This window comes from Eumetopias jubatus, unplaced genomic scaffold, assembly GCF_037043125.1.
Source record: "Eumetopias jubatus isolate StellerSeaLion01/CBP00866 unplaced genomic scaffold, mEumJub1_p1.0 scaffold_16, whole genome shotgun sequence".
In the NCBI taxonomy this organism is placed as follows: Eukaryota; Metazoa; Chordata; class Mammalia; order Carnivora; family Otariidae; genus Eumetopias; species Eumetopias jubatus.
In genome coordinates, this window is record NW_028274822.1 from 19,068,878 (window position 1) to 19,093,777 (window position 24,900).

Genomic DNA, 24,900 nt, shown 5'->3' on the forward strand with positions numbered 1-24,900 from the left:
GGGGACTGGGAGACAGGCAGGGTACACTTGGGCCAACGCTCACTAAATAGAAACGGATCAGAGGGAGGAAGAAAGCAAGTGGCTTGGAAAGGCAGGGGAGCTGTGCATCCACAGGGGCTGCAGCTGGCTCCGAGCACTTTGAACCCCATCATAGAGACCCAGATGCAGTCACCAAGTCCCGCCCTGTCACGTTACTGATGAGGAAACCAAGGTCGAGCGCTTTGCCTAAGGTCCCAGGCAAATCAGAACCGAAACAGGGCTGGCACCCAGGCCCCCCGACCCCGCTCTCAGCCTGGGGCAACCCCACCCTGGGGCAATGACCTGCTTCTTCTAGATTTGGTCTCTCCTGCTCACTGAAATTCTCCTACTAGGAAATTAGAAAAGGAAATAGAGGAAACCAGATTTTACAAATGACGGAAAAAATGATGCGGGAATAATAGCAAACAAAGGTAGCCGTATGAAGCCCGAGTTTCTCAACACTAGCGGCACACTGGGACTATCTAGGAAGCTTAAAAATAAATACAATGACAGACGTCCATGTCAGACTAATTTAATAAGAATTGGTGTGAGTTAGGCTCTGACACTGATCATTGTAAAAAACTCCCAGTCGATTATAATGTGCAGCCAGAGTTGGCATGAAAGATCTGGATTTGAATCCTATTGTTAGCTGTGTGCCCTGAGGCAAGTGACCTAACCTCTCTGAGCTTCTCTGCTCATGTGTGAAATAGAGCCGATAGAGCCTGCCTTTTAAGATTGCTATGAGATTAGCTGAGATAAAGCATATGACTTGCCTGACGCAGCGTTGCATATTTGTCATTAACCGTTTTTTTTTTTTTAAGATTTTATTTATTTATTTGACAGAGAAAGACACAGTGAGAGAGGGAACATAAGCAGGGGGAGTGGGAGAGGGAGGAGCAGCTTCCCGAGGAGCAGGGAGCCCGATGTGGGGCTCAATCCCAGGACCCTGGGATCATGTACCTGAGCCGAAGGCAGACGCTTAACCGACTGAGCCACCCAGGCGCCCCTAAATGTTTGTTTTTTTTAATAAGAATCTGAACCTTAGTTCAGTGGTTAAAATTAGAGAATCAGTTTTTATTTTGTAAACTATTAGTGAGTTTCCCTTTCTAGTGTGTTCCTAACTCCCTGAGCACATTCTTAATAATTCTCATCAAAAATTCAAGAACAGTTTTCAATTTCCAAAATAAAGTGAAAGGGCAGAGTATGTAGCCACCAAGAAAGTAATGCTCATTTCACAGACAAGTGGGATTCTGGTGGGTTGCCTGGAGGAGGTGAGCCTCCTGGCTGGTATTAGAGGGTAGCATAGGGCTTTCCAGAATGAAACCACATGGCAGCTGATACACAATTACAACTTTAAATGGCATCAAGTCACATGTTGAGAAAACCATTGCCTTCTCCATTCTCTTTCAGTACTACTTCTTGTACTATGAAGACATTTTGCTTGCTAGTATCGCTCATTAAACAGAAGAGACCGCAGAGCCTTTTTTTTTTTTTAAGCATTTAACATTGTTTCACCTTCATTCTCCTTCTGTGTGTGTTGCCTTTTATTTATGGCAAGTGGCGCTGGTTTTCCATTCAGAATAATGAATGTTTGTAAGGAAAAATGGGCCAGGACTCTTCAGCAGACAATGTAGGAATGATAAGCAGATTGGGGGAAAGTTACAAGGGTGGGAGAGTCCTGGGTTCTCACCATGGCTCATCTGTGAGACCTCAGGCTGGAACATAACACAGTCTTCCTGGGACTCAGTTTCCTCAATCCTAAACTGAAAGGGGTAGACTTGACAATGCCTACGATTGCTTCCAATTTAAGCATATCTGATATTCACATTCCTCACATTTTGGGCTTTTAAGGATAATCTTGTTCATTAGAGATATATGTAAAAACACGCCATGAAACAAAGGAAATGGGATAGAAGTGAACTTTTTCTCTACTTCATATCCCCATAGAAGAACTTGTGGGTTACTGGTTCTTAATAAAGTCATCCTTTGCTGGAATCTGTGCTCCTCTACCAGTTTTCTTCTCTTGCTGAAAGACCCTTATTCATTTATTTTAAAGACTGTTGTGATCTGGCTGATTACTTGCATTCAGGTGTAACGCCCAAGCCAGGTGTATTCTGTTGTGAATTTCCTAGGCAATTAGATCTGTGGATTATTGCTGCGTTCGCGTATTTTCCTTCTTTTTAGCACTCTTGAGAAATCTGAAATACAGGACAGATTCTCGCACTGCAGAGTGGTAGTAAAATGTTAATTGGTATAAACCAGCATTACTTTAGTGGTTTGGATAGGAAGGCGGCATCAGTTCTTTGCCCGTTGCTAATGGTGTGAGTTTTGGTCGGTAGCACACAGATGCTGACGGCACAGGGATTGGTGTCCTGGGCGTGAAGGACGTGGACCCTCTAGGTGTTCAGTGTCGTTCCCCGAGGTTGGTGCCCACCGGGACGGACCCGAACCGGGCCGAGGCTGACAAGGCATCAGGGTGCAGAATTTTCATATGTGGTCCCAGGTTCACAGATGGTCCCTCTGAAAACTGGCCGAGCGCAATCTGGGGTTTTCTGTCAGCACTGCTCTGGGTGGGGAGGACCTAATTCATCCAGCCCGGTCGCCCTCCTCCTTCCGTCCTCTCCACTCTATGCCTTCACCCCTCGGCTGCACGGTCATTGTCAGCCTTCAGGGAAGGCCTCCCTTCTCCTTTCCTAGTGGGGACTCCTGCACCACCCTGTTTTGTGTGGTTCCCTGGGATGACAATGTATCCTTCTTGTATCCCAAGCATTGTTCTAGACCCTTTCTGGTGCATTATTGTATCTAATCCTTTCTACATTATTTTCCCCACCTCTGCAAAGGGGAAACCTGAGGCTGAGGAAATAACCTAGTTTGCCCCCAGCTGATAATGGGTTCTGAAATATGCAATTTTACATGACTCCAACCTGCAGAAAGTTCTTTTTTTTTTTTTTTTTTAAATAGAGAATGAGTGCACGGGTAGTAGGGGAGGGTCAGAAGGAAAGGGAAAGAGATGTTGGGGCTCAATTTCTGAGATCACGACCTGAGCCAAAATCAAGATTCAGATGTTTAACTGCCTGAGCTGCCCAAGTGCCCCCTGCAGAGAGTTGTTTTGGCATTTTTCCAATAGAGGAGAAATGTTCAGGGAATTTCTCCAAAGGCCAAAGTATCTGGGATGGGTGTGATCTTATTTTGATTAGGGCTGGGAAAATACTAGTGACAAAACACCGTAATTGTTTTGGTGGCAAAGGCTTGGAAGAATGAGAAAGAGGTGGGTGCCTTGTTGGGAGTCGATTTTGAGTCAGGGGATTCATGGACCACACAGCTGTAGGCAGCCTCAGAAAGGGAACAGTGTCCTTGGCCCTGGAGTTGCAGGTGGATCCATGACTGATGGTGGGTGGCTCTGGGCACGAGACTAAATTGTTTGGAAGCCTGTGGAAATGTGGTGGTAAGGAAATAGAGTTTGTCAGCAATGTATTCACTCACAAATACTTGGTGAGCATCTGCTAAGTGCCACATGCGATTCTCAGCACTGAGGATACAGAAGTAAACCACCAGATGAGAGGAGAGCCTGGCTCTCTGGAAGCTGGAGAGATAAACCAACATTGGAAGGTGGAGCGGAGAAGGAGTGTGCAAGGAGACCGGGTAGGAACGACCAGGGAGGTGGCTGGAAAACGGGGAGGGAATGGTGTTAGGTAAGCCTAGAGAAAAGAGTGTTTCCAGAATAAAGACGGGCTAGAGCTTTATCAGACGGTATAGAAATCTAAGGTGAGGGGGCTCTCAAGAATCTTTGTATACCCTGCCACCTTGCGCCTTGACAACTTACAACTTCTCCTTGGCCTTTTCTTGAGAGGCTCTACTCTAATGTTCACATCTCTTGAGAGCAAATGATGTGCAAGGTAAGGAGGCATGTATGCATTGATGCATATGCTTCTAAGGGTGCTGGGCTCATGCTGCATTCTTCTGGGAGGCAAATTTTATTGCCTGTGGTGGTGTGCTTTAAAATGAAGCATTTGAAGTGGTATTCTTTTTTGGGGTCAAAACAGATCTGAGCACCATACGTCAGTGTGCCGAGCTGTGAACAGAGCAGCGATTTCCTGAGACGAGGTGTGTGTCTGCCAGGATCAACCACAGGCCCTGCCAGATCCCTGTGGGAGATGAAATGCCAGGGAGCAGCCTGCTACCACAAAGAGAAGCTGAATGGCAGTGACACCTCCAACGGCAGAAAATTAAGAAAACGTTCCCTGGAAACCAGTTCCTCTTTGTGCAATCATGACAATACCAAGATACCAACCCATTTGCTCCAGAGAATAGTTACGAGTGCCATTTGTATAATCTTTGAGAGTTTATAAAGTGCTTCCCAGGATGTTATCTTATAGATTGGATTTGACCTTGGAACATGCGGTCAGCTCAGACGAGGAGTCCTCATGCGCCAGCTTGCACGGTCCCTTGTCTGGTTTCCAAAATGGAGCCATGGAAACTGTGGCTGCCCCCCGGGGGACTGGTGTCATGCCTTTAAATGACTTGCTTCCCAACAGTTTTGGAAATAAGAAATCATGACTCTGAATCATGAGAGTATGGGAGAATTTCTATTTTCTCCTGTATATCTTAGAGTTTTCCAAATTTTCTGTGATAAGCATGGCTACATTTGTAATGAGAAAAAAAAAAAAGTTGTTTAAAAAACCAGGGGAAGCAAGCTTCTGAAATACACCACGGGATTGGCCATCTGCTTTGGTCGAGTTTCCTAGGTCAGAAGAGCCATTGCATTTTTGAAGAGGGGCTGTCGAGGTCACGTAATCAAACCCACTCGTGCTCCCGTGTGCAGAGAACACAACCAGGGGAAGCAGTGTCCTATTTCTTTAAAATAGATACTTGGAAAGCTTTAACACCAGCAAAGCAAAGCCAGACATATCGATCCTCTTAGAGGAAGTGAGATGGATTCTGAATGTGCTATTTTCTCTTTTAAATAGTTTTTTTTTATTAAATAATATGTGCTTCTTAAAGAAAATGTGGCAAATAAAAAGGAAAGGAACAATATTCTATCCATTAAAGATGATCTCGAAATCCGCCCCCCCCCAATCTTTTTAAATGGAAGTGGGTGGGTATTTTGTTTTTGTTTTGCATAATGGTATTTATTTTTATTTGAATTTCTGAATTTCCTTTTCCAGAATCATTTCTTTAAATCTGACTTGCGAGAGTAACAACTCATTATAGAAGCGTTTTTGAAAAGCTTCATCCAGAGAGAAAGGCCACTTTCCACAGGTACAGTTAGGTGAGAGTCTTTAAAGAGATACCCCACTAGATAGCTCATCAGTTTTTTTTTTTTTTTTTTTAGAACTTCCCTGTGTTGAGTTCCTAATTTGAATTCTAAATTTTTTTTTTTTAAAAGGCAGATAAGTGACGTATCACCAGACCCCTTGCTCTCTAAGACTATATTTCTGTACCATTACTCAGAAAGATGACTTGGCAGGGTATAATATGCTTTTTTACAACTTTGTCCTCAAAATATGTTATTCATTGATTCATTGTTATTTAGCATTTAGTATTAAAAAGTTAAGAGGCCAGTCAGACTTTCACTTCTTTGTGTGTGTAAACTGATTTTCTTTTCTGTCTATAGGTATGTAATATGTAAAACTTTATCTTAGTATTTATGCATGGTTGGGTCAGCCCCGGTGGTTTCCCCCACCCCAGTGATTTCCTTGGAACACGATGAGCTGTTTGAACAACACACTCCTATTTCTTTTTCTTTTTCCTCTGGAGGAAGATTTTCTTTAACTCTGATTTTGGATATTGTGTTTATTCCAATTGCTATACTTTTTAAGTTTGATCTCTATGTATTTTTTTAAAGGAATTATGTATTTTTTTTTTAGAGAAAGCGAGGGAAAGAGTGTGTGTGTGCGCGAGCAAGAGACTAGGAAGAGAGAGAGGGAGAGAGAGAATGTCAAGCAGACTCCCCACTGAGCACAGAGCCTGAAGTGGGTCTCTGTCTCACGACCCTGAGATCATGACCTGAGCCAAAACCAAGAGTCAGATGCTTAACCGACGGTGCCACCCAGGCACCCCTCTATGTATGTTTTTAATATTTTCTCCCATCATTTTAATTTTTGTCTGGATTCTAGGAGAAGTACTGGAATTTGTCCTCTGTATTATTGATCAATTTTCTTCAATGACAGTTATGTCCTTTGCTGCCTCCCAATTATGTTCCATTATTACTTTTCTAATTTTCCTAAAGTCTTTAATATCTGACCCATGTCACTTTTAGTCTCGTTTTGCTGGCTTTTCACCTCAATTATTTCTCTTGTAGTGATGTTCTCTTTTTGCCCCATGGAGTGCAGGTCGTTCTCTATTTAAATCCTAATCCCAGATCATTTCTTCCTAATTCCAGTTTTTGTAATAAATATTGTTCAGAAGTCTGCTCATCCTCTGAATTTTTGTAATGACTTCTTTCATATTTTGATCCAATTTTCCCTTGTTCTTTATGTTTTAATATTACTATTTATCCTCAAAGAGAAAGGATATTTCACTTACTCTTGGCCTTGTTCTCTGGTGCTGGTCACATCTCTTTCTCAGAGATCGAGCTTGATTTGATTTCCAGGGTGACTCTTCAGGACTGAGATGAAAGTTCCTTCCATGCTTCCTGGTTTTAACATTCTGAAAAGATGGAATGCACAGACGTGAAAGCTCCTAGTATGTACTGCTCCCAGAGCTCTCCATGTCCCTGCCCCCACCCCCCTTCTATTACATCATCTGGAAAGACGCTATCTCCTCTGATACTAGGTGTTACTTCCAGCTTCTCTGTATTTCTTGAAAAATATCTAATAGGGGCTGTGGTATAATCTAATGGCTCCTTGCTGAGAGCATCCTAATCTGGGTATATGCCCCAGTTCTACCTCTGGCCACCCTTGTGAACTTTGCTGAATTACTTCATATCATTGAGCTTTACTTTCCTAGAATGAAGATAATGATACTGCTATTATTTTGTGTTGCAAGGTTAAAGAGAGATAATGTTTACAAAGTGCTTAGCACGGTGCGTTATAAATAAATTTTAAATATTAGCTGCTGTTATCATTATTAATATTACTATCCTGTCTTTGAATATAGGTATAAAGAGAGGCATTGATTGGAGTGGAGGGTATGAAACAACCCACTGATAGCTTTGAAGAGAGGCACCCCGTGGTGGAAAGGCAGCTGTCCAATTTTGTCATTGACACAGATGTTGAATTCCTGAATCTTGGTGGACAATAGGGGAATATTTCCAATCAGGCACAGACATGGTGAGTCACAAAATGGGTTTTCCAATCTGGTTTTATCTGCTTCTTAAATAGTAGAACTTCCTTAAGATTCTGATAAGAGTTTGATTGCAAATCACAGTTTTCTTACTGCTGTGATGTTTCGTCTTCTGGGTCTTCATAGGTATTTTTGTGGGAAGGCTGATGGTGGTGTGTCCAGAGCTATTATCCAGTTGCAATGTTAAATTGGAAGTCTGCAGGTATATTTCTCAGTTTTCAAATACAGAGTACCAAATTTAACCAGTTAGATGCATGAAAACAAAATATGTTGCATGAGTGATTTCTTTCATTTCTTACAGCTCTATAAGTAATTCTGTTTTTATCCAGATTTTACTTGTTAGAAGTGTTCTAAGTCAGGGATGATGGAACCTTCTCTTTTGTTTTGTTACCATGTTGATATTCTATCATTCTCATATCATACAATAATGAAATTGCATGTTTTGCACTCTTATGTACATTTTAACCACTTATTTGTGATTCCTATAAGCATTCTTCAGGATCAAAGACAGAGTTGAATTCAGTGCCCTTGGCATTGAGATTCGAATATATTTGAAAAGAATGCTTTAACTTCACTGTATGATATAGCACTCCTGCTGAATCCATTGTTATTCTAAAAAAATAGTTCTTAGAATGTGGATTATCTCTTTATATTGTGGAAAGATAGACAAATGTTTAGTTGTAGTGTTTTTTTTTTTAAAGATTTTATTTATTTGAGAGAGAGAATGAGATAGAGCATGAGGGGGCGAGCGAGGGTCAGAGGGAGAAGCAGACTCCCTGCTGAGCAGGGAGCCCAATGCGGGACTCGATCCCGGGACTCCAGGATCATGACCTGAGCCGAAGGCAGTTGCTTAACCAACTGAGCCACCCAGGCGCCCCATAGTTGTAGTGTTTTTGAGATAACCTCGATGTGGCTAACTAGAGTTCAGATTGGAAGCTGTTCTGTTTTTCTGTTGATGGAGAATGCTGGGAGAAGCTTATTCGGTAGTGATGGAAAGAACAGTGTCCCGCTGGGTAGGGGCGGTACTGCCCAGTCTGAGTTTTGCTAAGGCTGTGTCCAATTACCCCCTGATAAATTTAGCACCAACACGGCACTTAATTATAAAATGTTTTCAATTCTCTGAAAAACTCTCCTCAGACGTAGGTCATTACCATTATCACCCCATTGTTCACAAAGTGTAGTGTAATTCCATATGTCCCATGGGTTTTTGGTTTCTTTAGTCAATTCATTTCCATTAATGTTTACTGAGGTGACATTTGGTTGCTTGCCCCATGACAAATAGTGAGGTTAGAATGCCTTGTTCTGTGGTTGGGACATTGGGACATTGGGCATGATGCCTTTCTTTTGAGCATAAGAAGTGCAAGGAAACAAACCAATTAGCCCTTCAAGTGAGTGCTGAGGATGCCAGGGACATGTGGTTAGGTTACATAAGGATGAGAAAGTCAAAAGAAGTACCATCCTAGGGCTGAAGAAAAGAGGTCGCTGTTTGGGATTTGGCCTTATCTTCAGGTGTGCTAACGTTCACGGGACCTGTGGAGGCTCTGGTATCTCAGATATCTGTCCTGATGATAAATATATCAGTGGAAAGTTAGGCACTAACTTAAACTAGAAGGACTCAATATGGCCAAAGATGTTTCCAGCAACATTATGCTGGAAAGTGGCCGTACCTTCTGCCCCCTTGTCTCTTGGTCTAATCTGCCAGTTACGGAGTTCCTTTCTTCTTAAAAAGTCCATGGTGCAAAGCACCATACCCCTTAGTTTAAATTAAAGCCATGTCCCTGGAATTAAAGGCTTCTCTGACCTGTAATCTGGGAGTCTTAGGGGAAAGGGGAGGGAGGAAAAGGAATTGACATTTACTGTGAGGCCACATTGTGAGAGATGAGGCACTGGGTGCTTTTCAAACATTGTTTTGTTCAATTCACACAACATGCTCCTGCTGTGACTCCTCTGGCGTCACCACTCCTGGGATGGTTTTATTATTATCCCCTTTTTCATCGATGAGGAAACTAAGGGCAGGAGATGTGTTTCACCCACTTAAGGTCCCATGGTGTATGTGAGTCTAGTTCAGTCTTGGTGAGCCAATGGTTCTCAAACTTTAGCAGGTATCAGCATCACCTGGAGGGTTCATTAAACCACAGATTGAGGGGACTCATTCTCAGAGTTGCTAATTCAGTTGATGTGGGGTGGGGCTCAAGAATTTGCATTTCTGTCAAGTTCCCAGGTGATACTGATATTGCTGGTTTAAAGACTATTATTTGAGAACCTCTGTTCTATACTGTACTGTATTTTCAGAAGCATGAGTCAAACTGGAAAGGCGGGCCCAGTTGACTGACTTCCTTGATGTTAGCCCTAAACATCAGGCCTTGTCCTCTTCAAGGAACCGAGCCTGCTATTGCCAATGTTCCCTGGGTTCCTGTAGAAGTTCTGCCATGGTTTTGGTCTCCAGTTCTCAAATTAGTCCATTTGGTATTAGATGTTGCCACCAAAGTCTTTGACCATTTAATGAATGAGATGTATGCTTATGGAATATTGTTGATGACTAGATTGATTTGCTTGATCTGGCCTTGGATGAGGCTTTTATCCTGGCAGTTCTGCCCATCTAAATCATAACACCCATAGGGAAGTCACATGAAATTGAGGTGTAAGAACTTGGAGATGAATTCCTGGGTCGTACCCAACCCAGCCAAGGTAACTTCATGATACCAGATAAGGGATCACAGTGGTCCTAGGATAGAAGATCTCCTGTATGATCCACAGTGGCCAGTGATTTCTGGATTTACTACGTATGCTTGTTAATACACATTCTGCATCTTTAAAAGGGAAGTGATTTGTCTTAGTCCCGGGAATGGCTCTGACTGTGGCAGAGGATTAGACTCTGAGTTAAATTTCAAATTCAGGTGGGACCCTGACTCTGACATTTTGCCATCAAAATGGATGCCTATTCTTTTTGGGTCATCTCACCTACTTTAATGGACTAAATTATCACCCACAGAACTCTAGGTCTGGCCTGATCTATGAGATCTAGGCTTGACATTTCTAACTGTATATTAGGTACCTTTTCTGTATGTGTCTCACTGACTCACTACAATGCCCTTTATTGTAGTTACTATGACTGTATAACAAATGAGCCCAAAAGGTAGTGACTTAAAAAAATGTCAACCTTCCTTTTGCCCCCAGATTTGCAGTTTGGGTAGGATTTAGCAGCATTGGTTTATCTCTGAGACAGCTCAAAGCTGAGGGGCTAAAACTATCTTTCTGGGAGTTGATCTTAGTTGTTGGTTAAGCCATAACTGGGACTAGCATCTTTGCTGGCTTGTTTCCCAGGGTGAATGTATGTATACAGAAAAAGAAAACCAAAGAGACTATTGGGCAGAAGCCATGTCATATTGTCTTTTATGACTTAGCCTCAGAAATCCTACAGCATCACTTTCCCCACATTCTCTTAAGGAGACAATTAAAATCCTACAGCATCACTTTCCCCACATTCTCTTAAGGAGACAATTAAAATGCTTATTCTCTCCTCAGATCAGGAGGAGAGAATAAGCATTACCTCTCAGTGGGAAGAATGTTAGTCATGCCATGAAAAGAGCATGTGATATGTATATATACATATGTATCTATGTGTATCTATGTATGCAGCCATCTTCAGAAAATAAAATCTGGTGCGCATTTCTTAGTAAGTCACCAGAAATGGTATTCATGAGCAACGGGATGGCCAATCAGTCATTAACATTTTGCACACATTCTGAGATGCTGAGCATGTATACAGAGGTAGAGAAAATCAAAAGAGAAATAGACTTAGCTCCTGACTTAAGAAAGTATTCAATTAAATGTCCAAAAGGTAAAATAAAAGGAGAGAACACAGTCATTATCCTTTCCATCACAAAACAAACAAAGAAGTAGGAGGAAAACAAAGAATCGTATTTATGATAGTGCCATGCTTTATTATTTACAAAGAATTTTTACATACATCATCCAATTACAACTTCATAAAAATTTTGTGAGAGTATTATATTAGTATATAAAACATATTCTTTTTTAAATTTAATTTATTATGTTACCATGCATATTCTTAACATGTTAAGAGTTTTGGGGGGATTTTAGTAGTTTATAGAGTTAGGAACAGTTAACTTAGATTTCATGAGAGAGGATTCTTTAGTAGAATCCCAAAAGATTAAGAAATGACTTGAAGAAGAGGCCTTTGAAAGTCCTTTTGAGGAAAAGAAATAAGCAAAAATTCAGAATGGGGTAAATAGTTCAGTTTCAGGGAGAGGCAGGGAGAAGCAAAAATGTAGGCTGTTGTGGGCAGAAAAATGGAGACCAATGGGTGAAGAGAGAGGACATTTAAATAGCAGCCCAAATTCCTGATGAGGGCTCTGAATGAACTTCTGAGGCAGTTGGGTATTGTTATAGGGCCATCCAAAGGACCATGATGTGATCAAAGTGGCAGCTGAGGGAGGGAGGATTTTTACTGCTGGGTGTAAGGCTTGGAAGCCCTCTGTCTCAGATCCATGACAGGTAGTAGGGAGGTTAGAGTCCTCACCATGATGTGGAAATGGAGAAAAGTGTTATAATTGAGAAATATTATTGAGAACCTAGCAAAATGGGTGATGAAAGGAATATCCTGTACTTTCTTGAGCTAACTGAATAATTTAGACATCAAGATTCCCTTATGTCCTATGGCAGACACAAGTTTATTACAGACAGTAACATGGATTTGACATTTGCTCTTCAATTAGCCAATCAAGCCTGTTCCTTGAGGGCAGAGACCTTATCTTACACAACACAGTGTTAGCGCATGGAAAGAGCTGATAAATGCTTTGGATTGGCTCCCCCTCCAAAAAGAGACTGAGACAAGGATTTGAGTGCAAGTTATGTGTTTAGGAGGTGGGTCCACTCAACACGGGCTGGAAGTGAATAATAAGTGTGACTTCACGCTAGTTTACCTCTGTGGTCAGCTGCAACTCAGTCTTGCTGGGGGACTTTTAGAGATATCCAGAGTTACCCATATTGAGGGGCAAAGAAGGTAGGGGCATTTATCCCCTACCCCCATTCATAGTCAGTGAGAATTGTTTCTGGGGCATTAACGTGCCCACATTTCTCATTTATTCTGCGGCTGTGGCCAGAATATGCCCTCCGTCAGAATCAGAGAGCAGGCTTCAGGGTGTGGAGAAGTGAAAGCCAACACGTGGTACTGGCAGGTATCAACTGTGTCTGCTATAATAAACACTGAACGGATAAATGAAGGAACAAGAGAACACACACACACACACACACACACATACACATGCGCATAGGGCTCTTCTTCTCACCCACCATTTCCTTCCAGAACACACAGAGTCTTTGGCTTTTTTATTTAGGCCCCTCCTTCCAGACTCTCAAGGTGCCTTCCTGTTACTTCTCTGTCCTTGAGCGTGTTTACAACATCTCCCAATTTAGTCTCATTTGCAAATTTAATTAACAGGCTATTTATCCCTCTTCTGGATCATTAATGAAGATATTAAATAAGACCAGATCAAACAACCATCCCCGAAGCACTCTTCTTTTTCCTCACCCACTACCCCTTCCCCTTGCCTTTTCTCACAACTCAGCGACCATTCACTGTCACGTTGGCCCACGGGTCTTCAAGCCATTTCTTGGTCCTTGTCATAAGTCATAACCAAGATAATCTGAGTGAATTTATCAAAGAACATTTAATGAGCTTTGTGTTAGATGTGCCACTCTAATCACACAATATTAGCTGCATTTCCTTTGCCCAACTAATTTTTCAGTTTTCTCAGCAAATAGTTTCCTGAGGCAAGTATTCAAACAACTTCTAATAAGTCCTGGCGTTGGTATGGTTGAGCTTTATCGTGGGGAAAAAAACATAATGATTTCTTCAAATTTCACTTACTTTGTAGCCACATTTCTATGAGGGGTGTGAAAACACACAGTTCTATTTTCTAGGTGGGATTTAAGACATGCAGACCAACATACAAGTCCTGACTCTATCACAGACTGACTCCCAACCCCCACATGTCTCCACCATGCTTGAGGCCTTTTGACATCTCTAACTGTGGAGACAGCCCCCTTCGGTAACATCTTGACTTCACCATACAGAAGAATGAATCACCCCAGCTTTAATTCAACATACATTTCTTTTTTCTCTCATAACAAAGGGAACAAGAAATCATAAAAATGATAGTTCATTAAGGCGCTCTAGCGCCAACATTTATGGAATTTATGGAATTACAGAATTTGAGAGTTGGGGAGGACTTTAGAAGTGACTGGCCTGCAGCATCTTCCTGGGTTTGTGGCCATCTTAAAAGTGTGTACACATTTGTGTATTGGGGTCTCAGTCCCTCTTTCTATGTCTTTGCATCTTCTAGCCTCTGTTGAGCATGGTGATTGCTTCTTCCAGCATAATCCATCCCATTGGTGGACAGAAGGAATTTTCAGAAAAATCTTTTTTTTTAAATTTCAAATTGAAGTTAATCCTTCTGTAACTTTCACTCATGCCTCCTTCTCTAGTCTGGAACTAGTAGGAAGCCATCTAATGTCTTTTTTCACACAACACAATTCTTGGGCAACTTCTCTGTCCTGCCGAGAGAACTCTGGCCTAAGTGTCTTTGGTTCTTGCCACAGGTACTCATAGGCAGTTGTTTCTGTCATTCCACTGACTGGGCTGAGCTCTCCTGGACATGCTTCCATTTTCCAACATCCTCCTTAATGAGTCAGTCACTTGGAACTCTTAAGCCAGGTGTACTCTAATCTGTAAATGTGCAGTTGATTTTTAAAGCCTTTAAAAAATCAATCAAGCAATCAGCAAGAGTTTATATCCCTTAAATGCTTCATATAAATACTTAAATATAAAGTATGAAGGCAAGACAAGCTCTTCAGAGACTTGGGGATCTATCAGTATGCACAAGTTTAAGGGGGGGAAGCAATTTTATTAAATCTCTATCTTGAAGCTCTCATCAAGAAGGAAACATGTGGTTTTAAAAAAGTGTGCAGAGACATATAAAACAATGGGACTCAAGTGTGGGAGACACTGCTGACACCCTAGCATAGATCAAGTCCCTGGGGCCAAAGGGCACTGGTAATCATGGTCTTGGCTGTTGTCACATGTTCGTGGGGGGCATTAGCCAGTTGTACTTACGGATGTTCTTAATGAAGTAATACAAAATTATGAGATTTTGTGAATCTCAGCTCTTGAGTATATCTTACCATTTCATAAAATTCAATGAGGAGGACACAGGAAGCACTTCTGCTGGTCGCTGAAGTATTACCATCACCTGGAGGAAAAGTCCTCATGAGATTGGTTGAGCTGTGAACTGATCGAGTTGCTTTTTCATGGAATACTGTTTTTGCTTGAAATAATGACTGGCAGAAAAACTAGAGTTATTCAGATTTGTGTATTTGGCAGCCACTTTCTCAAAAATGAAAAAAGTGAACCTGTCACTTCAAGGGAAACAACTGACAGTGTTTCTTGCCTATGATAAAAATTTAAGCTTTCAAGTGAAAATTAGAATTTTGGAAAACTTCTATCCACCACCATGAACTTGACAGCTTCACAATACTTAAAGACTTCTGTGATAAGATTGGTGGTGATATTAACAAATGCAATTTTTTGATATTGTATAATTAAATGTGTCAACATTTGGGAGATCTATACAACTTGGGGAACGAATATTTTCCAAATGACGAATGCTGATGATATAAATTCATGCATGGGCACTCGATCCATTTAATATGCAAGATAGACCAACTGATTTTAATGTACCAGATTATAAACATTTGACTGATATGGTTAGACATTCCGTATTGCAACTGACCTCTAAGAATCTACTCTTGTTGAGTGTTGTATAGTGTCAAAGAAGAAAATTCATACTTATCAGAAAAGGCTATGAAAATACTTCTCCATTTTCCAACTGTATTAGAAGGTCAGATATTCTTAATTTTCCTCAACAAATAGAACATATCTCAACAAATTATATGTAGAGGCAGATATGATAATCCCACTGTCTTCCATTACACCAGATACTAATGAGATTTGTGAAGATATTTAAAAAAAGTCACTTTTCCACTACCTTTGTTTTGGTTTGAAAAGTATAGTTAATTTTCATGAAGATATGTTATTTATGTTGACACTTAAGAGGATTATGATTGTTACTTTAAAATGCATTAGTAAATATTTTAAAATTTCTCAGTTTTAACTTCAAATACATAAGAACTGATAGATATAACCCACATAAACAGAAGCTCATTGGCATCCTAAATAATTTTTTAAGTGTCAAGGGGTCTTGAGATGGGAAAGTTTGAGAACCATTGAACCAAAACAAGAGTGGATGACGAATGGATAACTGAATAGGAGGAGGGAGTAAATCCACTGGAAAGGATGTGGTCAATGGTGTCAAAAGTACAGGCAGTGAAAAGGGCTGGGATAGGAGAAGGGGAGGATTAGTGGTGATTGGTCTGCAAAGAACATGTAGGGAGGACAGAAAGGATTTAGGACAAAGTCCAGAAAAGAGACTAAAGGACTGGAAAACACAATTTATGATAAAAGGCAGAGGCACTTGTATTGAGAGCTTCAAAAATGAGAAAATATTAATACAACTGTTAAATTGCTTATGCCCCTTTGTGCTAATGACTAAATAGACTTAAACAGTAGTGGGGGGATCAGAGTCACAGAGAGGGAATGAAATGAAGCTTATTATTGGACTGTTGAGATATTTATTTAGTAATAATAATAATAATTTCTCATTTATTAGGTGCAATCTATGTGCAAGGTAATATACTAGGTGTCTTTAATTTTCTTCTTTTTTTAAAAGATATATTTTTTTTTTTGAGAGAGAGAAAGGGAGAGAGAGAGAGAGAACATGTGTGCATGAGCACGGGGGAGGGGCAGAAGGAGAGAATCTTAAGCAGAGTTGGTGCTGAGCGCGGAGCCCGATGTGGGGCTCGATCTCATGACCCTGAAAGCATGACCTAAGCTGAAACCAAGAGTCAGATGCCTGGCTGTGGCAGCCAGGCATCCCTTTAATTTTCTTCTTTAAAAATTTTTTTATAGCTTTATTGAAGTATAATTGACAAACCAAATTGTAATGTATTTAAAGTATACAATATGGTAATCTGATATATCTCCACATTGTGAAATGACTACCACAATAAAGTTAATTAATATCTCCGTCATCTCATAGAGTTACTTTTTGGGGGGTGTGCGAAAATGCTTAAGATCTACTCTCAGCAAATTTCAAGTATACGATACAGTATTAGTAACTATAGACACCATGCTGTACATTAAATCTTCAGAACTTTATTTGCTTTATAACTGAAAGTTGGTGCCCTTTAATATCATCCCACTTCCCCAACGCCTAGTTCCTGGCAACCCATACTCCACTTGTCTTTCTCTGTCTGCCTTGTTTCATTTTGTATAATGCCTTCAGCTTTCATCCATGTTGGCACAAATGGCAGGATTTCCTTCTTTTTTATGGTGGAATAGTATTTACATATATAGACAAAAATAAACTCAAAATGGATTAAAGTTTTAAACGTAAGACATGAAACCACATCTTAAAATGAATTTATTTTCGCATATGTGTGATTATGATAGGTTTCAACAAACTTCGTTTGAGTGGAGTTCAGTCAAGAAAGGTCAAAGTCTTGTATCTCCTAGACTTGGCCTTAGATGGGACTTCAAACTCATATGGACACTTGTCCTAAAACATTTTTCTTTTTTCGGTTTTAGATATTCTTCCTCACTTTTTTTTTTTGTGACATTGTTTTTTAAGCCTCATTCAAATGATGCAGTTCATGGAAAGCATTAGATAGAATCCTTTCCTGTCTGTTTTACTTGGGTACTAGGCCAAAGTCCTCCACTTGAAGGTGTGTCTGATCATTTGCCCTAAGACATCTTTTCACCAAGCCCTCAATCCTGCTTTTCCTTGACCCCTGCTTTTCCTTGACCTAACAGAGCCTTACGTGGAGCTTCTCTGTCAGGACAGCTTTATTTTTTTATTTTATTTTTTAAGTAGGCTCCATGCCCAGCATGGAGCCCAATGCAGGACTTGAACTCACGACCCTGAGATTGAGACCTGAGCAGAGACCAAGAGTCACACACTCAACCAACTGAGCCACCCAGGTGCCCCTGTCATGACAGCTTTATAACTCACCTTTCTTCTCAGTCCCAATTTGACACATGACCTTCTGTCCTTAAATTTGGGGCATATTTCTTTCAGTTTTTTTTTCTTTGAGTAAAGCATATGAGAGTTTTGTGAATCTTTATATTTTTTCTTCATGTTGCATGTATCTATATAACTCTTGATTTGCCTTTTCCCTCCAGCCACTTCTTTGGACCATCATTTCTTCCAGTCTCATCCTTGTAAAGTAGTATAAAATAATCTATCCTGGTGAAGAGATAGACTTTCACTTTCAGCCAGACACTGAGAATAAATCTACAAACTTGGTGATCAGTGGTTGGGGGTGGGGGCAGGCTGGGCACACCCTGGGAATGCTGAGGGCACCGAGACCTCTCAGCAGAAATCACCCACCTGACCCACCACCACTTTTTTTCCTTTAAATTTTTTATTGTTATGTTAATCACCATACATTACATCATTAGTGTTTGATGTAGTATTCCATGATTCATTGTTTGTGCATAACACCCAGTGCTCTACGCAGAACGTGCCCTCTTTAATACCCATCACCAGACTAACCCACCCCCTCCCCCCTCCCCTCTAGAACCCTTAGTTTGTTTTTCAGAGTCCATCGTCTCTCATGGTTCATCTCCCCCTCCAATTTACCCCCCTTCATTCTTCCCCTCATGCTATCTTCTTCTTTTTTTTTTCCTTAACATATTGCATTATTTGTTTCAGAGGTACAGATCTGTGATTCAACAGCCTTGCACAATTCACAGCACTCACCATAGACCACCACCACTTTTTAAAAGCCATTTATTCAGTACTTCACAAAGTTTATCTCACTTAAGTCTTAACCGTGGCCTTATTTCAATTTTTCAGCTGGAAAAACTCACCCTCTGAGAAGTTAACTAACATTGAGAATTCAAAGAGAATCAGTAGCAGAACTGGGATTTGAACCTGGAAATATCTGACTCCAAAGCCTTTGTTCTCCTTTCTTTCTATGGATGTTTAAAATATAGATTCAAATCTTGACTTGTGGCATGTTAGGCAAAGTTAGACTAATTTTAGCCTTGCAAATTTTTATGCTAGGAGTTTGATATTACATGTAAGAAAATAAAAGACTGCCAATTAAAAATGATGGATAAAAATAAATCAAATAGAATCACTTTACAAGTTCTTCTTTTACAGAATTTCTGATTAAATGTTCTAGGTTGCAATTGAACAACTCAAATTCTTTCTCTGCTTTTAGCTTTCTGTAAAATAAGACATTTTTATTTTTCTTGGCCCAAGATATGAAGTTTAAGTACATCACCTGCTCACTAATATCCCTAATCCGTTACTCCTATGGACTCCAGTTGAAATTATGTCCACATGCTTCAATGGAAGAACCAACTTCTTGATTTATATGTGATGTTAATGGATATTGTATAATTCATTTACTTTACATGTTATCTTGGATTGTGAGGAATAACCAAGCAGAAAATCCTCATTTTAAAAAGCATGTATATGGTAAGGAACTTGTATCAAGTTAAAAAAAAAAGAAACAAGAAAAGAGAGAGAGAGGGAGAAACAACTCAACCCCACATACCCAAAACCTTCTTTAAGACACACATGGAATCTCTTAAATTACATTTGTATCAAATTAACTTGGGTGGTCTGAGCGTCATCAAGCATGCAGAAAGGGTTCCCATAAAAAGCTAATTTAGGAAAGTCGTTAGGGCATTGACAATAGAAGCAACCTGTTCCCTTGTTGTCAATGTGTTTTCTTTTAGGGAAGCTTGCTCTTTCCTGCCCATGCTGGAACTCTCTACCACTCTCTAAGAGCTCAGCCTTAACATCTTCATGGGTGGCTCCAAATGGCTGCCATTTTTACCATGTGCAGAATGATAGTTTCTCTTTGTTTTTCAAAGAGTGTAATGACTACAATAATGTCAGGTAGACTCATGTGTGCATTAAAGTCGAGAAGCGCTCAAAACTTATCAAACATCTTTTTCCATATCAGCAATTCACTTGTTCATTAGAAAGTGAATACTAACTCTAGACAATCTTGTTTATTGGGTTGCTGTATAACATGTCTGAGGGAAGTTGTATTAGGAAGATATAAACAGCAGAGGTGGATTGTGAATACTTCCTGCTGTTGGGTTGGGGGAGAGAGAAAACAGTGGTGGGGGGATAAGTTTGCTGAAGTGCCTGTTTGCACAGGATAATCACAGCTCAGCAGGGGGAGCCCCTATTTTGCCTCTAGAAAGGCTAATGGTACTGATCTCAGCTAGAATTTACATGGTGGCTTATTAAAACAAAACAAAATTCACAGAATATAGTTTGCCTCTCAGGACATACTTCAAAGACCTTGGAAATTGGGTTGGGCTGTAGGACTGAAGAACAGATGCTTGATTCCATCTAATGCATTTCTAAATTGTCCATCCAGGTAAAATGTTGGACGTGTTCCATTTTATATACAATGAGTATGTGTTGAATCTTAGCCCAGCAAGTATTTAATTGTGGATATCGTGCCGGGTGCTAGAAATCCCATCAGTCTGAACCTCTCGGTTGGCTATTAGCAACATGTGTCCCTTCAAGGATCTATGTAATCAGGAAAGGAAGCTAAGAAGCAAAAGTTGTTTTTTTCCCTTCCAATACAGGGAAATCCCCGTTCTTCTTTACTGTGTGTTTCTTCTCTGTGTGTCCCCTGTATACTCACACATGATACCCTTTCCCATAAAACATTCAGGGAAGGGAGACCCAACCACCTCCCATAAAGCCTGCTTACACATCCTCGCTTTCCCAATCCTATCAATCTTTACATTTTTATATTCTCTCAATCTAATTGTAGCCTGACTCAGAGCTTCACCAGTGGGTTTTGGTATCAGAGTGCATGGGGCTCCTGTATCAAAGGGTCCTGGAAACTTCTCTTTTGCATCCCCTGATCGTTTTGCCCACTTTTGTGGGAAAGGCTTTGGGTCCCCAGGGAGGGGCTGAGTCAAGGGACCCTGGCCGTTTTGTTGAATTTGCTTAACCAATGCCACAGACACAAGTTGTTGGCCAGATTTCTCATTGTAATCCTTGCCTTCAGGCTTTTAAAATTTCTCCCAACTGGGATAAAGGGACTGTTTGGGGCCCTTTAATGTTGGGAGACGAGTCAGGGTATTTTTGGCCCACACCACCTTTGGTAGTGCAGTCCTAAGACCTTTGTTTTAACCCTTCAATGTCCATTTTAGTCATCCCGTTTCTTCATAACCATATAAAAATTTCCACTCTGCTCGATGAGTCCCATGACTCTTGCCTTTCTGCTTCCCCTTTGTCTCGCCCCATTAGTAATTCCTTTGTTCACCTTATTCCTTAATAACCTTAAAAATTTCCACCCTGCTAAAACCACTCTCTCTTCTCTCCTCTGCCTTTCCCTATTCTCTTGTTAATGAAACTAATTTTTGACTAGCATCTGTAAGGCCCATGAGGGGAAGCTGAGACATTCGATAAGGTTTCCCAAACTGGCCTTTGGTTCTGTAACAAGGTTATATGGGGTGCCCATGTGAAAGGGACCCCACCCTTCACTGTAGCATTTACCATGATAGATCAGGGTAACACTTTTGCGGAGCAGCTGCTCCATACCATGGGTGGTATCCTCATGCCCTCATCCATTCTCTTCCCAAACCACATGTTGCTATGAGCCAGGACCAATCTAGCAAATCTCACTGACCCCAGCTGTAAAGGGGGAAAACTCAGTTTTCCTTCTTCCTGTGTAGGGGAAAACACAATTCTTCCCTATCATGTCTTTCTTCGTCTTGCGTATCTCTTTTCCTTTCACAGAGAACACTTCACTTCTGGTCACCAAATGTGGGAATGGCTTTCCCCATAACAAGCAATTCTCCGTGACAGCAGAGGGGTGTCCTACAATTTAATTCAATTCTGATGGAATCTACCAGGAGATAATGTTGGATCCCACAGGTAAAGAGCTCAGCCCCTCTCCCACCTCACTCCCCAACACACACACACACACACACACACACACACACACACGCACACGCACACACACACACACACACACACACACTCTTCAGGCTCCAGGGCCAGTTTGTCACCTACCTGTGCTTCTGACCAATCAGCTATAAATCAGAGGTTCCTTCCATCCCCTCCTTAGGTTTGATTAATTTGCTAGAGTAGCTCACTGAACTCAGGGAAATATTTATTTACATTTACCAGTTTATTAAAGGATACAATAAAGAATATGAATCAACAGCCAGATGAAGAGATATACAGGGCAAGCTCTGGGAGGGTCCTGAGTGCAGGAGTTGGGGTGTGTTATTATCCTCCAGGTTTGGATGTGTTCCCCAGCTTGGAAGCTCTCCAAAACTTGTACTTTTAGGATTTTATGGAGGCTTCGTCACGTAGGCATGATCTATGCTTAACTCCCTTTCCAACCCCTGTCCCATTTCTGGAGGATAAGGGGCGGGATCGAAAATTTCAAGCTTCTAATCATGGCTTGGGCTTTCTGGTGATCATCCCTAATCCAGAAGCCATCCATAGGAGTCACCTCATTAGAATAAAAGGTGCTCCTACTGCTCTTATCACTTAGGAATTTACAAGGGTTTTAGAAACTCTGTGCAAGATCCAGGGGTAGGGACCAATATATGTATTTTCTCTTATCTCAAAGAAGCCCTTCTATTATTAATATCCTACACTCATTCAACAATTACTTGGTTCTAGGCACTGTCCTGAAGTCTTTCCTTCAGCTAAATTCATTGAATCTCACAATCCCATAAAGTATAATAGTAACTCTATTATCCCCACTTTACAGATGAGAACTCTGAGGCACAGAGAGGTTAAGTGACTTGTCCATGGTCACTTATAAGTGGCGGGATTGGAGTTGGAACCTATGAAGTTTGTTTCTGGTGTCCATGCTCTTAACCCCTGAGGGGTTTTGTTCATGGGTAAAGCTCCCATACTACTTGGCTTCAAAGGTTGATGAGTGGCCCTCGATGCCATCCGGACATCCTGATTCACTGGCTTTCCTCAGAACAAGAGTGTACACTGACCATGCTTCTCTGTAGCGCTCAGTAAGAGACCTGTCCAGGTGCGGACTGGCTCTTTCATACACTCTGCTTTGTGTAGGCTGGGTGTGTCAGAGCTACATGGGGGGTGGGGGGTGCCAGTTAAAATGCAAATCCTGCCCCTGCTTCTGGGGCAAGGCTTGGGAATATGTCTATATGACGAGTGGTCCTTCTTGCTGAGGTAGGTGACCCATGACCACATTGGAGAAACTGATAGCATTATAAAGGCAAATTCCCAAAGTCTGATTATCTTTCTTTTTTTTTTTTTAAGATTTATTTATTTATTTGTGAGAGAGTTGGGGGGGGAAGTGGCAGAGGGAGAGGGAGAGAGATTCTTAAGCAGACTCCATCATGAGCATGGGGCTCCATCTCAGGACCCTGAGATCACGACCCTGGGATCACGATCTGAGCCAAAACCAAGAGTTGGCCACTTGACTGCTCCACCCAGGTGCCCCAGTCTGATTATCTTTCAAGTACCTTCCAATGGGTTTCCTGAGGGCATCCTGTATAGTGCAGAGAACGGTGACTTTGTGGGTCCAGGAATTCTTGTTTTGTCTTATCCCTTTAGCCCTTCTGAACTCAAATGTTTTCATGTGCAAAATGGGAAAATAATACCCCTTTTGCCTATCTCAAGAGTGTTATGACAGCACTTTGGAAACTCTAAGGTGCTATACAAATATAAGACATTAGTATTCATTGTTGTTTTTCCTGCTTATCACAAGTACCACCAACTTCACATATGCACTGTTAATAGCTGCTTTCAAATTGTGTTGACATTTTAGGTGATTCTTAATGGACTTTAGTGTATTTCAATTGGGGGCTCTGTACTGCTGGGTGTGGCTGGTTCTGGGAGCATCAGGATGAAGGAGGAAAGAACCCCTGAGAAAGGAGGTTAGAAGCTACTGAATAGAGGTCGAGACCAAGGTCCGAGTCAAGGCAGACTTGGAGTCAGTTTAGTGAGGTGCCCAGACCAGAGTCTTGGCAACAAGTGATCCAGGTCTAGAACTGGGATTTGAGGCTTTGGATGTAGGACAGAAGCCTGAAGTTACTGTGAGGCTGGACCTTCTTATGCACACCCTCTGCCCAGAGCCTCTCCTGCTGTTGGCCCACAATGGTCCTGTGTCAGCCACAAGGGAAAGTGAGGGCCACACGTGGAGGAAGGAAAAGTGGTTCTGGAAGTGTGACTCTCTGCAAAGGGGCTGCTTCTGCCTCTCCCACTTTAATTTAGCCTGTTTAGAAGGAAATCACCACCAGGCTGATTGCCAAAATGCCATTTAATTATTTTTAGTGTATGTGCTGCCGAAGCGAGCACGCCATTTAATTATTTTTAAACACCACAAAACCACGCTAAAAAATTGTGAAGTAGCCATCATTAAGGGACTCTCAGTGAATGCAGAAGACTGATCAAACTTGCTCTGATAGTAGTAGCAAAGCTTGAAGTGAATGTATACTTCTGAATTGCTGTAGGATATTAGAAAGAATTTGTTCTCAAGTATTTTAATTTTTTTAAAGATTTATTTATTTGAGAGAGAGAGAGCACAAGCAGGGGGAGCAGCAGAGGGAGAAGGAGAAGCAGGCTCCCCGCTGAACAAGGAACCCATTGTGGGACTCAATCCCAGGACCCCAAGATCATGACCTGAGCCAAAGGCAGCCACTTAACTGACTGAGCCACCCAGGTGCCCCTGTTCTCAACTATTTTAAGCAGTTTTCTTTACATTCCTATATACTAAAAGAAAAAATAAAGGGCTTAATATTAGCAGTGATTACATGGGGAAATTTCAGGAGAGTCTGTCTCCAATTTTTGTATTCAGAAAAAGCTGATTTACAATTGCTCCTTAAATCAGCCTCTGCTCTGTGATAGCAACAGTTCTATTTGGGTGACAGAGGGGCTGTAAAAAAGTCAATGTCATTATGGTCAAGAGAATGTTAATTTATAAATACATTATTTCATAAAATCCTACACCTTCCTTAGAGAAGCAGAAAATCAACCCAAATTTAGATTTGTGCATGACTGCATTCTTGACAAATGACAGATTTTTCAGTTCCTTTGAAAGGTCCAAGTTGGAATTATCAATACCGTGGAGGAAGGGGCTCAAGATGGTGCCTTCACCTGAGATATTACACTCCACAGGCTCTGAGTATTTTAATCTGGTTCTGAAAGATAGAGTGGTCAAGAGCAGGAGAGAAGTCCATCAGCCAAGGAGCACCTGGGTGGCTCATTCGGTTAAGCATCTGACTCTTGGTTTTGGCTCAGGTCATGATCTCAGGGTTGTGAGATCGAGTCCCATGTTGGGCTCCACACTGGGCGTGGAGCCTGCTTAAGATTCTCTCTCCCTCCCTCTACCCCTCCACCCATGTCTCTCTCTCTCTCTTCCTCTCTAAAGAAAAAAGTCTATCAGCCAGGCATTGGACCCAATATGCTTGCTGAGCAC